Source organism: Crocodylus porosus, unplaced genomic scaffold (genome assembly GCF_001723895.1).
Source record: "Crocodylus porosus isolate Cpor-Errol unplaced genomic scaffold, CroPor_comp1, whole genome shotgun sequence".
Taxonomy (NCBI): Eukaryota; Metazoa; Chordata; order Crocodylia; family Crocodylidae; genus Crocodylus; species Crocodylus porosus.
The window spans coordinates 58,156,238-58,166,653 of record NW_017728886.1 but is presented as its reverse complement, the minus strand read 5'-3'; the positions used below and the strand labels follow the sequence as shown (position 1 = coordinate 58,166,653).

Here is a 10,416-nt window from a genome sequence, read left to right as displayed (position 1 = left end):
ATCTTGGCATCAATGATGACTCCAAGATCCTTTTCTGCCTTTGCACTGATGAGAAGGGAGTTCCCCAGCCTGTAGATATGCTGCTGGTTCTTTCTCCCCAGGTGCATCACCTTGCACTTTTCAGTGTTGAATCCCATCCTATTCTCATCCGTCCACCCCTATAACTTGTCTAGGTCTGATTGCAGCCTATTCTTCCCATCTAACATGCTCACATCCCCCCACATCTTAGTGTCATCAGCAAATTTGAACAGGGAGCTTTTTACCTCCTTGTCCAAGTCACTGATGAAGATGTTGAACAGTGTGGGCTTGAGAACCGAGCCCTGGGAGACCCCACTGCCCACATCCCTCCAGGTCAAAAATGACCCATCTACCACCACTCTCTGGGTGAGGCCCTCCAGCCAGTTAGCGGCCCATTTGACTGTGTAGGTGTTGACACCACAGTCCCCCAGTTTTTTAATGAGGATGGAGTGAGAGACGGTGTCGAAGGCCTTCCTAAAGTCCAGAAAGACTACATCCACTGCTACCCCTGCATCTAAGGACTTTGTGACCTGGTCATAGAAGGCCACCAGGTTGGTCTGACAGGACCTGCCTCTAATGAACCCGCCCCTAAGCATAACCTCCCCTGCTGGCCCCTCGTGGACATGCGCCAGGATAATTCTCTCAAAAAGCTTACCCAGGATCGAGGTAAGACTAACTGACCTATAGTTTCCTGGGTCCTCCTTCCTCCCTTTCTTGAACATGGGAACCGTGTTGGCCCTTTTCCAGTCCTCTGGCACCACACCAGAGCACCATGAGTGCTCATAAAGCCGTGCCAGGGGTCCCGCAATAACCTCAGCTAATTCCCTCAGCACTCTGGGGTGGAGATCATCCAGACCAGCTGATTTAAATACGTCCAGTCCCTCCAGTGTTATTTAGGGTTTGACCTTGGTTATTGGTTAATGTTCGCTGTGTAAATATATGTATATGATATTTAGTTTTATGATTATGTATATTACAACTCAATAAATTAGATATAGTTAAGAACTTTGGGCTTAGGCTAACTCTATAGAGGAAAGAGGGATCTGCTCAAAATTCTGGCATCCCTCTCACAGCAACCCCTCCTGCCTACCCATCCTATCCAATTAAGAGTAGGGCACACCCTTGGGTGTACCTGGGTTGCACGTTTTACTGCACACGCCTAAATTTTCCTCCAGGGTTCTCACAAAGGTTAATACTGAACTTGCAGCTTGAACTTCTTGTGGGACCAGGGCTGCAGACTGCATCCAGAATGACTGTGATTACCTTGCAGAAACTTTTTAATTCTTCCAATTTTTCAAACTAAGGATATTTTAAAGTCCCTGAGCAGCTATGCCATATATAACAATAATATGTCTGCACTTTAGGAATACTTAAGGGTAGGTATTGGGGGAATGAACTTTCACTTTTTGAAAGATTAAACTATTGTAAGTGTCCTTGTACTGGTCCTCACTGGTATCCAATCTCTTTACTTGGCATAACTTGTAATGCATACATACCACAAAGAATAAATTCTACTCAACTACTAAAAGCAACTCTTTCATTGCCCCACTAGAGGGTGCTTTAACAATATGTATCTTAGTTGATTTAATGCTCCATGTAAAAATCATCAGACTACCGTCAGCCATAGCAAAAATGCCCATCTTCAAGTCTTATCAAAAAACATTGCAACAGTGGACCTAAGATTCTGTAGTGTTTATCTGTGAGCATTAGCTACCGCTTTATGACAAGCAATGAAATTAGATAATATCTAGTGTTTTTTACACATCACGTGAGATCTTGGTGGTCTTGTAAATAGGTCACTTATATCTTTTTTCCCCTCAGCTTATTCATATCTTGGGTCAAGTCTCAGTGAATAGACATAAAAAGGCTAGTCCATTCAACCCCTCTGGCCCCTGAGAGTTCCTTGAATATTTGGATAGTTTGGCAGTGTTGCCAAATTATGTGACTCTCAGTCTTTTACTGTGCATCTTAAAGCTAGGTGATCAACGTTCACTGGGGGGAAAAAAAGTACGGACAGAAATTTGGCACCCTTTGAAGTCTTTGGCAAAACTCTGATCGACATAATTAGAGCTAGGATTTCACCCTAAACCTCATCATTGCAAACAGAAGCTTGAAAATGTGGTTCTAGTGGGTTAGAAACCAAAGGGTAAATAAAAGTACCTCCAAATTTAATATATTTTTAAATCCCAAGATTGGTGGCTAGGTGGGGAGGAAGTAGTTCAGGGAGTGGAGTAGATGTTATTGGCAAAATGAGAGCAAGTAAAGAATGATCCTTATAACTATAGTTATAAGCAAAAGCAACAGATAACCTGAGCAATTAGTATGTATTGTAAAGAATGTACCATATTACACGGAGCCAGTTTAAAAAATGCTGCAGTATACAACCCTTTTCCTTGGCCTTATTTCCTTTGCTGCTTATATCCAATAGAACCCTGACATTTATCATCAGGCAAACATGGCAAGAAGTGCTAAGCTATAGTTCAAGTTCATTGTCTTGTAGCTACTAACATACATAGGCAGCAAAGCAATAGAAGTGGAGGCAATTTTACTGTAAACTACAAATCTTTTGTTTAGCTGAATGAGCAAAGCATTCCAGAGCCCAGTGCAGTATTCTGTTTATGTCACTGCTTTGTGACAGTAGGAGACCCTGAGATGTAGAGTCCAATCAAAACTAACTTTACCTATAAAGATGCTAATCAAACAAAATAAACATCGCTAACCTCATTTTTCTTAGCACTATTCAGTCACTACTGAACTACTGAGGCTGACTTAAAACTTACTAATTCATCTGCACTCTTCCCAGTATTTCTGGGAATGTTTCTACTTAATCAGATGACAAAGCAAACCCAAACGGGCTCTGAATTCATTTCAGGGACACTTCAATACCTTTCTCCCTCACTGTGCCTAGATTATCCATTTTCTGGAAAAAAAAATTTCATAGTTGCCAACATCCATACAGCAGCACCAGTAACAAAGAAAAGATGTGAGCCCTTATTGCAGACAGGACTTTGGACATCTGCTAGCATTTTAACTACTGTGCCATCTAAACCTATTCACAGCAAGTCTAAATGAAATGATGGTAATGCTTCTGGTTGCCATTGGTACCTCATTAGAGCCTGTAGCAATCCTTATAGATAAAGTTGCTCCTCATTTCCTTTTAGAAGTCCTTGTATTTAGTTGCTTACAACTTAGCCTTAACTGTAACTGATTTTGTATTTGGGCATCTATCTCTGAATTTTTTCTGGGATAAATTCTGGGAAGCTTCAGGAAAAAACATTTCAGATGTTTCAGAGGATGAGTTTAAGGGAAAATATGTTCTCTTGCCAACATTAAGAAATGGGTTGCAAATCTTTTTAAGAAACTTCAATGCCTTCATGATTTGGAGCAGGGACTTGAAATTTGCTCACTAGATACTAGTTAGAGTGCGGCAACTAGACTCTCAGAAGTCTGCATCTGCACTGAGCATACTCTATGCCCTCACTGCTTCAAAGTGTGAATAGACAGCATGTCATCCTCAAAGAGTGATTGCACATGCTTCACCCTGGAGGCAGAACTTTTGCCCTGCACTAGCTGCTCTGGTGTGTTGTGATGCCAGGCCCTGAAACTGAGAGAAAAGAACTGCTGTGTGGATTTCCCTGTGCTTGTGCCCAACCAGCAATAAGAAAGAAGAACAAGTGATGTAGAACGCAGGGGCGGGGGGTGTTAAATAAAAATGGTGGAGGACTAGGGAAAGAGGGCAGTTACAGGAGCCAGAGGGTGGTTGGGAACAGTAGCTGAGAGGGGTTGGTGACAATCCAGAAAACCGTGGCAGAAGGCAATGGAGGACACAACTTGAAGGGAGTTGGTTGAAGAGTAGTAGAGGGAAGGAAAAAGTATGGATTCCTTGATCAATAGGTACAAAGGGGGCTGTAGCAGCAAAGACTAAAAGGGGGCTATTGGAAGGGTCCTGGTCCCCTTCCATCTGAGACCCTCTGAAGTACTTTTCCCTGGCATGAAGACAAATTATAGGCAATAGAGGGGACAAGACTACTCAGGGATGTGGGTGACTTTCCAGGTAAGAGTTTGCATACTACATGTATTGGATGTTAACAGCCTGATCTTTTAAACTGTGCCCCGCTGCACACCAGAGCCACTTGGAACTTCATGGAAGAAGTGGGGAGAGAACTTGGATCTGCCTACTCCACAGCTAGAGGCCTGTGCTGCTGGAAATAAATGAGATGATCTGTCAGAAGGACAAGGGTAAAAACACCTCACAGTAGAGGTGATTCCATCCAGAGTGCAGGACTGTATTGTCCTTCCATAGGGCTTTACAGCGCTGAACCTTTCTTATTGTACAGACAAACCTCAGCCCCTTTGGTTGAGCAGCCACCTGAGATTCACAGGTCAAGTGGCACCAAAGCAGGATGCCTTTAGAGGGGTCCTTTAGAGTCAGACTAGGACAGTGAAAGGGCACATCACCCAGAAAGAACTTTTCAGTGAGAGTCAGGAGGCTGCAGAGCGGACTGGGTGTGTGCTGCCATAAAGTACAGAGACCACCGAGCAGTAGGGGTGTGTGAAATGGGCCATATTTGATTTGGATTCAGCCCAAATTGGGGATAGTGATTTGACTCATGGATTCGGATCACTGTCCCAATTCAATTCAGCCAAATCCGAATCTGAAGATTCGATGCTGATTCGGAAATCAGCAATTCAGCCATAGACACAGCTTTAAATGTTTTTTTCTACGTACCTCAAGGTACCAGGCTCGTGAATGTGCCTCATGAATGCTGCGATGGTGGGGAGGATGGAGCATCCCACAGGAGCGTGGAGGGCCACCCTGTGTGCTCAGCAGTGGACCCAGAAGTGGACCAGAAGTACTTCCAGTTCGATTCAGAGAAATTAAAGGGTCTCCTGATTCGATTCGGATTCAGAGATTCAGCTGCTGAATTGGGCCGAATCTCCACCAAATTGAATCAGCCTTACCAAGCAAATGTGGAGCTAGCAAGTATGCCCCAGGACCTTGACTCTGTCCATGCTGGGTTTGCAACAGTTTTCAAGCATAGCGATAGCCAAATGCTGGAGGATAATTAAAGGCCCACATATCCAGTTCCCATTGCTCTAGAGGTAGCTATAGCAGAAATTCTGCAAGCACAGCTATACTGGTACCACCAATCCCAGTCCAGCTCCCCACTGCACTCAAAAAGGATCCACTAATTATAATGGACATTTGTTTGGGCCCTTCACCTGCTTCTCTTTAATTCATTGCCCAACATCTTTAATTTAAAATAAAGATGTCCAATTATTATTTTAACAAAGTGAATATTGAGAAGCACTAGGTCCAGACCTCTTCTCCCTGATGCCATTTTTTCCCTGGCATAACACCATTGACCTAAACAGAGTTACAGTAAAAGCTGTGTTAACTAGCATTCTACTATCCAGAACACTCTATTAACCAGAATTTCCACCTGGCTGGCCGCGGGGGAAGAAGGGAAGCTTGCACATCGCCACCGCCACCCACCACCCTGCACTGCTGCTGCTCTGGGTGTGGCTGCCACCTGCCCCCCCAGCCTCAAAACTGTTGAAAACCCCTGCCTCAGATAACTGGAATTTTTAGATACTCAGCACCCCCCCTATCCCACTCATGCTGGTTAACACAGCTTTTACTGTACTGCTCATTCACAGCAGTATAACCTAAAAAAGAATTGGACACCCTGCCCTGTGGGCTTTTTTTTTTCTATCTATATGTTTATAATGTATTTAGAAACATATTGGCATGTAACTATCCTGGACTGGTGTTTTTGAATGAGTTACCCTGATCAATTACATTTACTTAAAGACAGCCCTGACATTTTCCTTTTCCCTTTCTATGCTCAGCTGCTAGCAAGGACAGCCTGAAGGCAGAGCCTACCACCAGTTTGAAAACCCTGCTTCCTTGATGGTCAGGCTGGTGGCTGGCAGCCTGTGTGTCCCGCTAGCCCTGGCTGGTACCTGGCCATGCCCCCTCCGCTGCAGCAGGGAGAGGAGAGAGCCTTGAAGGGCGTCTCTCTTCTCTCCCCTTTGGCAGTGGCTGGCAGGCATGCTCTAGCACCCACCAGCTTCTAGTTTGAGCCACTGCAGGCACAAGCCAGCATTTCCTGGTTTAACAAAGAATGTCTGTCCAGTTATTAATCAGTTTAAGCTGCGCAGCTTAAACTAACCTGCGAAGAGTGAATCAATTCAGCCTCAGGCTTTTTGAATGTCTGCCCCTAGCTCCTGTGTTCAAATACATCCTCCCTGGCATCTCTGTAACTCCACATGCTCCATCTAGTAATGCTTCTGCAGAAGTAATTGACTGGCTCTGTAATTGGAACTCAGTAAGCAATTCTGCTGAGGCTGTTCCAGCAAGATTAGAAGCCGAATCAGTGTCTCGTAGCAGTGAAGGATCTGCAGAGCTTAATAAGGGAAAAAATACTGTAATTTTACCTTTGTCATTAAGCCAGAGACTAGTGCTCTGGACTACATACAGGAGTGAAATTATCTCTGCCCAGGAGGTCAAAATTAAGTGATGCAACACACAAGCTCCAGTTTGAGAGTTGTTTCTGTAGTTCAGCAATGCCGAGCCCTTGTGCTGCTGGCCTGTGAAGTACACAAAAGGAACAAACCAATTACATAGCCTTACAAAGAAACTTGTCAAAGTAGACCCACATGTGAAAGGAAATTGTTTGCCTTAAAAATCAGAGTATAACTCTTTCCTCAAACATTTCCAGTAGTTTGAGTAAATTATGGAGGAGTAACTACATGCTGCAACTGTCACAGGAAGGAGGGACAGATTACCCTCACATAGTTCTTTGTCATGATGCCTTATTTCTCTTGATTACCTGCTGAAAATCATGAGATGATGCACCATTATGTTGTTCCAATTTGGAAAGGTGACACTATCAGAGCAGTAGACGGGATTCACCTTCTGCCCTTACAACATTTTCTGCCATATTTCCTATTAGCACTTTATTTACAAGATTAATTTTCTTTAAAACTGCTAATTAAGATATTTGTCATCCAATGTGACAGATGCATTTCCAATTAGATGCAACAAACTACATTAGAAAAACTCCAAGGTTATCAAGTCAAGCATTAAAAAGTTTAGAAAAGCCAGAATTAAACTTGCCTCAGTAACCTTAGTTCACCCCCTTCGTGCATATGCATTACTACATTTACATTTTTGTGCAAGACTCCTGGTTCACTCAATGAACAGGATGCAAGGTGCTTATTAATGAGGAACCACTGACATTTTTTTTACCCTCATCCATCATTGCATGGCCTCACACTGTTTAAACCCTGAACCAAACACAGAATTATTAATTTTCTCAAGTTTTCCAGTGGTGCTTTTATCTTAGCATTTTAGGACTAAATATAAATAAAGGACATAAGCACCTAAATCTAAAATTTAGATCCTCAAAACATCCACTCGGACGCTGTCTAACCCTGGCAATGCCCCAAGTCCATCATCATCTTGGCTTTCAAAACTACCGTATTTTTCGGACCATAAGACGCACTTTTTTCCCCCCAAAAGTGGGGGGAAAACGAGGGTGCGTCTTATGGTCCGAAGGTGTGTGTCCCGGGGAGACGGGGCGGAGCTTGCCCGCGGAGGTGGCGGAGCCCGAGTGGGACACCTGCCGCTTGTTTATGCCGTGTCCCGGGGAGACGGGGCGGAGCTTGCCCGCGGAGGCGGCGGAGCCCAAGCGGGGCATCTGCCACTTGTTTAGACCGGAAGCTGGCGCCCGTGCCGGTGGCCGGGAGCTGGCAATAAAAATGGCCGGCCGGAACAGACGGGGCAGGAGTCCGAAGGAGGGACTCGCTGCCGCGGAGACTGAGGCTCCAGGAGGCGTGCGTCTTATGGTCCGGTGCGTCTTATGGTCCTAAAAATACGGTAAATTTCTCTAGCCGCCTAAAGTTCTGCATGCCCAAAAGTGCCCCAGTCTTGAGATGTCTGGGCAGTTCTACAAGTAGTTCACACCTAAGCCCCAGAAACTAGATATTCTTTGATCTATCTTCCCCAATGTGCTTATTATGGTGGGCATTCCTAGAGCACTTCCATTGGACCAGGCTTTGTCCAAAATAAAATGGCAACCACTTCCAGAAAGGACCAACAGCGGTACTACTCCCCATTTTTCTACAAAGGTTTGGTGGTTAGAGCACTCAGTATTCATAGCATCTGTTCAATTTCTTCCTCTACCAGAAGGGAGATCACAGGCATATATCCCATAAGAGCACACTCCCTACCAGGGTACAGGTTATTCTGGAGAGGAGGCAACTCAGTCCCTCCTCTTAAAAGCTGTTCCACTTTGCATGGAATACTCCAAGACTCATCAGGCAGAGGGACAATGCAACAGAGCGTGACAGAGGAACATGAGCTTAGCTGCTAAGGCACTCCCTTGGAAAGGGGGAACCTGGGTTCTAGTTCCTACTCCAAAGATGGTTTTTACATGTTTTATACAGTTTACACAACTTGACCACTATCACACAAAAACTCTGCAGGAGAGACAATGACGTACTTCAGTTCTCCATGGGGGCATTCAGTTGCTTTAAGCACAAAATCATTTGGTGTCCCAGTTTCCTGCCTTATTCACTGCACACTTTCCAGCTTCTGCTGCACAGCAGGAGTCCTACAGCCAAGAGACTTATTCACTATTCAAACCCAATTCATCCACAAAGCACCATACGTCGTACGACTGAATACAGCAGGGAATCTGTGAAAAAAGGGGGAATCATGTAATTAAAGATCATATCATAATGCAGACAAGGTTCTTTAGGTAAATGTGATATATTTTATTAGACCAACTAAATAGTTGAAAAAATTGTTCTTTGCAAGCTTTTTCAGGCACAAACACCCTTCTTCAGGCATAGGAGAGCGATATCATAATGCATAAGCACAAGAAAACTGAATAAGGGCAAACAATTTTGGCACATGTTTACTGAAAAGATTGACCAAGGTACAAGCAGTCATGCCTAATGTTTTACAATAGGATAAGAGTCTGCAGTTTATCAGAGTGGAAGCAGCTGAGGTCAAAGCCAGGTATTAGTCCAAGGTCCAGGATATCAATCCAAGGAACAAAACAGGGTCATGGTCAGAGCAAAGCAGTTGATCAAGGCCGGGAAATCAAGGACAGGAACAAGATCAACCAGAATGTAAGCTGGAAGGTCCAAGTGCTGCTACTAGGCCAAGGCCCTGCAGAAAGAGGGAGGGTTGTACAACCCTACAACCAGGGGCTGTGGCTTTCAGTGGTTTATCTAGATTAACTGCACTCCCACTGAAAACCTCTCATGGACCCTACTGAACCCCAGGCTAAGCTGAGTCCGGCATCTAGCCAGCACCTGGGAGTAGTGCAGCCTAGGCTTCTGCCTGGAGATGCTAATGTCTGGGTTTGATCAACCAGGGGTCCTGACCCGTTCTGTTGAGAACTTGACTTTGAACCTTAGAACTCTTTTCATGTTATATTTGATATAATCTAAATTTGTGGTAAACTAACTTTACTGAACAAGTGAAAACAGGCTTTTGGGTGGGGAAGATGGGTACACATTCCCTAAACCCTGTCCTTTTTTTGTTTTGTTTTGTACCCTCAGAAGATCTGAAAGAGAGCCAGGTGCAATTTGTGGGGAGCCAAGCTAAGGGAGAAACTGTTGGGGTTGAAAGAAACCCAGTAGTTACTGGAGTGAACATAAGGTGTGTGTGTGGGAAGGGGGAGGAGTGGGTGTTTTGTATAAAGAGAGAAAGTTTGGAGCAGCTCAAGGAGTAGGTAGATGTAGATGCCCAGAGTCTATGGGCAGGTACTGCTGGAAATGAAAGGGCAGTTGGAGACACTTCTCAATGCTGTCAGCCATCGCCTGTCTCTGTCCCCATTCACTCCCTGCTTTAAATCATCTCCTGTTCCCACTCTTTCCTCCTACGTTTTCCACTCTCTGTTAGATAGACTACAGGCTCTGTGACCCTGACTGTATTGCTAAGGCTTTAGCAAAACACCTTGGCTCAACAAGGTCTCAGCTTTTATCAGGCCTCCCTCCCTTCCCCTTCCCCCCACCTTGTCCTTGATTTAATGAGTTCCCTGCTTTTAACTAAGTTCCCAACTTCCCTCTCTTTTCCTGGAAGACAGTTCCAGGCCCAGCTTAGCTCTCAAAAATATGAGCCAAGAGAATTCAAGTCCCATGCGGTGACACATCTTCCAGAAAGATAGGGAGGTTTGAAGGAAGTTAAACAAGAAAATAACAATAACAATAAGAGAACTAACTGGTAATAAATCAGAAGAAACCTGCATGGGCATCTGTACTGGGTATGTTGTACCTGTATGGGTGTGTTGTAACTGCTACTGGTTTTACAAAGTTATAAAAGATTAAATTGTTCTGTCACACTTTGGACATGTGACCTCTATGCACTTCCAATCTGTC

At 44.4% G+C, this 10,416-nt stretch overlaps 1 long non-coding RNA gene across 1 annotated transcript; it reads right to left on the bottom strand.

The window, feature by feature from the left end:
* Positions 1-6,406: 6,406 nt before the first annotated feature.
* On the bottom strand, positions 6,407-8,737 carry LOC109321646. Its single transcript, XR_002104140.1, has 2 exons — positions 8,529-8,737; positions 6,407-6,612 (listed from the first exon to the last, which is right to left on the bottom strand). It is a non-coding gene; the product is annotated as an uncharacterized LOC109321646 (long non-coding RNA).
* Between the last annotated feature and the right edge of the window lie 1,679 nt (positions 8,738-10,416).